Source organism: Silene latifolia, chromosome X (genome assembly GCF_048544455.1).
Source record: "Silene latifolia isolate original U9 population chromosome X, ASM4854445v1, whole genome shotgun sequence".
Lineage (NCBI taxonomy): Eukaryota > Viridiplantae > Streptophyta > Magnoliopsida > Caryophyllales > Caryophyllaceae > Silene > Silene latifolia.
In genome coordinates this window covers 273,720,677-273,724,686 of record NC_133537.1, presented here as the reverse complement: position 1 = coordinate 273,724,686, position 4,010 = coordinate 273,720,677, and the positions used below count along the sequence as shown (strand labels likewise).

Sequence of the window (4,010 nt, the reverse complement as noted above, 5' to 3'; positions counted from 1 at the left end):
CCGTAACATTTTCATTCTTCAATTATCGTGTTCTTCATTGTGGGGCACTACAAAGTCATGAATAGCCTAGGCAAATGCTCTCCCCACACTAAGTCAAAGCACTACACATCAATAAAATCATAAGTCCCTCCCTTACTTCTCTCAAAAATGATGAATATCTTGATCAAGGTATAAAAATATAAATCCAAAAATGACAAAAATGCAATGTAAAAATTGAAATGCAAGTTAGGGAGTTAGAATATTTACATATGGTGGTTTAGGGAGGACTCCACCAAACTCTCATCCAATGTGAGATGTCAAGGGGGCATGTTCAAGGTGTTGTTGATGTTCCTCAACACCTTGAAGAAGTAGTCAAAAGCTTGTTCATTGTCATGATAGAGGTCCTCAATAGATCTTTGCACTTGTTGTTCTCCGTGATGGTCTTGGTTCATAGCATTACCAATGTAGGGATTGAATATCCCTTCGAACTCATCATCCCAAAGACCGCAAACTTCGTCTAATTGATCATTAAAAAAATTTTGAGTTGATAGAGACAACTCTCCTTCTTTATTGTTTTGGCCAATGAGGCCATCTTCTTCACTTGTCATGGGTGAGCTTTTCAAGCTCTCCTTGTTGCTATTCTCTTGCTTTTTGAACGGAGCATCATCAACTTTCTTTTTCCATTGGAATTCCGACTTCTTCCTATCATCCTTCCGGCTATAGTGATCAACCATGAAGCATGGTTCATGCAAACGGGGAGCTCTCATGGTCTTGTCAAGATTGAAAGTTATGGTCTCGTCTCCTACTTCTAGAGTAAGCTCTTCGTGCTTCACATCTATCACCGCACCCGCGGTGTGCAAGAAAGGTCTACTAAGGATGATCGGAATATTGGAGTCTTATTCCATGTCAACAATGACAAAGTCCACCGGGATGAAGAATTTGCCGATTTTCACGGGAACATCTTCCCATATCCCTAACGGTGTCTTCGTCGATCTATCGGCCATTTGAAGTGTGATGTTGGTACATTTAAGCTCTCCCATCCCTAGCCTTTTACTAACCGAATACGGCATAAAACTCACGCTTGCTCCTAGATCACACAAAGCCTTGTTGATCGTGGTGTCGCCAATGGTACACGGTATTGAGAAGCTTCCCGGGTCTTTAAGTTTCGGAGGTGAACTCCCTTGAAGGATTTCACTACTCACCTTAGTGAAGGCGATAGTTTCGAGCTTCCGGATCGACTTGTTTTTCGTAAGGATGTCCTTCATGTACTTTGCATAGGCCGGCACGTGATTGATTAATTCCGTAAAAGGAATCGAGACTTCCAAATTCTTCACAATTTCCAAGAATTTCCCAAGTTGGTCATCAAACTTAGGCTTAGCTTGACGACTTGGGAATGGAAGTCTAATCACAATGGGCTCTTTCTCCTTGGCCTTTTCTTCACTTTTCTTTGAAACTTCTTCTTTTGTTGGTTCATATTCCTTAGAGTTTTGCACAACTTCCTCTTTGTCACTAACTTCCACAACTTCATCCTCAACTTGCTTCTTTGGTCCTTCATATCACGTACCACTCCTCAAGTGGATGACACTAACTGTTTCATATCTTGGGGGATTACCTTGAGGTGGTAATTGCCCCTTTTGTCTTTGAGAGTTTGAAGATGCTAGTTGGGTCAATTGGGTTTCCAACATTTTTGTGTGGGCTAGGATGTTGTTGATGGTGATGTCCTTTGCTTGGCTATCCTTTTGCATTTGAGTGAAAAACTCTTGTTGATTCTTTTGCATTTGGAGGACCGCTTTTTGAACATCAAAACCTTGGTCACTTTGTTGATTGTATGGAGTTTGATTTTGGTAACCTTGGTTTTGGTTAAAAAAGGGTCTTTGATTTTGGTTTCTCATGGGAGGTGGGGTGTATGTTTGTTGAGGGTTTTGAACATTTTGGCTTTTGTATGAGAGATTTGGGTGGAATTTGGTGGTTTCTTTGTAATAATTGGAATAAGGGGTACCACTCTTGTATGCTTGAAAAGCATTCACTTGTTCATTTGTTCCCCTACATTCACTTTAGTCATGTCCCAAAGTTCCACAATTCTCACATATCCCGCATGGGATTGATGAAGATGCTACCATGGCATTAACATGATGCTTTGGTGATTTTGAAGCTTCTTCAAGTTTAGCCATAGCTTTTTCAAACTTCAAGTTAATGGTATCAATATGAGCACTAAGTTGAGCAACCAATTGAGTAATAGAGTCCACTTCATGCTTTCCTCCTCTAGTAGCCTTGCGAGGTCTACTATATTGTGAATTATGGACCGCCATTTCCTCAATCTTGTTCCAAGTTTGATTATCGTCAACTTCGGTGAACATACCATTTGATCCCATGTTGAGAATGTTTCTTGAGTCTTCATAAAGACCATTCCAAAATTGGTGTACCAAGAACCACTCGTTAAGTCCATGATGAGGACATGAGCGACAAATTCCTTTGAATCGCTCCCAAGCTTTATACAAAGATTCTTCATCCCTTTGCTTAAAACCCGTAATTTGAGCTCTTAGCATGTTAGTCTTTTCCGTAGGGTAGAATTTTTTGTAGAAAGCTAGAGCCAACTTCTTCCAAGAGCCAATTCCAAGAGTAGCCTTATCAAGGCCTTTCAACCATTGTTTTGCGGTGCCGATTTGAGAAAAAGGAAATAAGACCCATCGAATTTGGTCTTGAGTTACACCGGTTTGTGAAATTGCATCACAATAGTCACAAAAAGTTTCCATGTGAGAGTGAGGGTCTTCACTAGGCATTCCCCCAAATTGGCTTCTTTCGACTAATTGGATAAATGCGGATTTAGAAATGAAATTCCCGGTTAAGTGTTATGGTGTGGGAGTACCATTGGGTAGATTCTCCTCGGTTAGTACGGAATGTGATGAAAATTTAGGCATTGTGGGTTGATTTTATGTTGGATTTTGTGTTGGGTTCTCCTCACCTTCTCTTGTAAAAGGGTTGATGAACTCAATAGTATTTGGTTGAATATCTACAACCTCACCTATACCTCTCAAAGTACCTCTAGCAAGTCTTCTATTGTTTGTCAAAGTCCTTTCAATTTTGTGATCAATGGGTAACAAGTTACCTTGTGATCTTCTAGACATGCAAAATATCAAACAACACGAAAACAATTAGAACAAACCTTGAGGTGTTTTACTTCCCCAAGGCAAAGAAAGACACAACTAATAACAATCTAAGAAAACCAAATCAAGTTAACACTATCCCCGGCAACGGCGCCATTTTTGGTCGGACTCACTTGGAGCTTCATTTTCGGTTAGTTGTCGTTAGGAGCACCAAGACCTAAACAATATTTATAACTTCACAAACAACTCTACTATTAGTAAATAGGCAAGTAAAGGTCGGATCCCAAGGGACGGGTATTGATGTAGGATTTTCGATTGCAAGTAGCGGTGTCTAGGGGTGTCACGATTTGGGTTGAGATAAGAAGATCACTAAACTAAATAGCAATAAAAGTAAACAAGCAAGATGATTAAAATGAGATGTAAACAATTGATAAAAAGCATTAGGGTGTCATGGGGTCATAGGGAATTCATGGGAATTGATCATACAAACATATTCTCAAATTATAAGGAAGCAATTATTGTTGTGATGGATCAAGTTGGTTTATATCTTACAATCCTAGGAAGATTTGGGTCCCGGAGCCGAATCGATTAGATTGTACAACACCTACAAGTCGACTTAATCCTCCCTACTCAACTATATGCATGGTCTAATGAGACTCGAGTTGGTTTATGTCATACAAGTCTCATTGAAAAGGTAAGTGATAGGTAAAAAATGCAAAGATTCATATGCTCGCATTTCATCAAACATAACATGTACACAAGTTGAGATCACAACAAGCAAGCAAATAAACTATGAAAACATATTAAATTAAGCATGAATCATCCCCTATGTTGGTTTCCCCTAATTACCCATTAACCCTAGTTAAGGAAACTACTCACTCATTATCAAGTTTAACATGTTAACAAGGTTGTCAATCATATTAACAA

The 4,010-nt window shown here is 39.4% G+C and overlaps 1 non-coding gene across 1 annotated transcript; it reads left to right on the top strand.

Annotated features, from left to right (window-relative positions):
• The first annotated feature begins 2,418 nt into the window (after positions 1 to 2,418).
• Positions 2,419 to 2,525, top strand: LOC141624247 (small nucleolar RNA R71). The gene has a single exon (XR_012534057.1). It is a non-coding gene; the product is annotated as a small nucleolar RNA R71 (small nucleolar RNA).
• Positions 2,526 to 4,010: the final 1,485 nt, after the last annotated feature.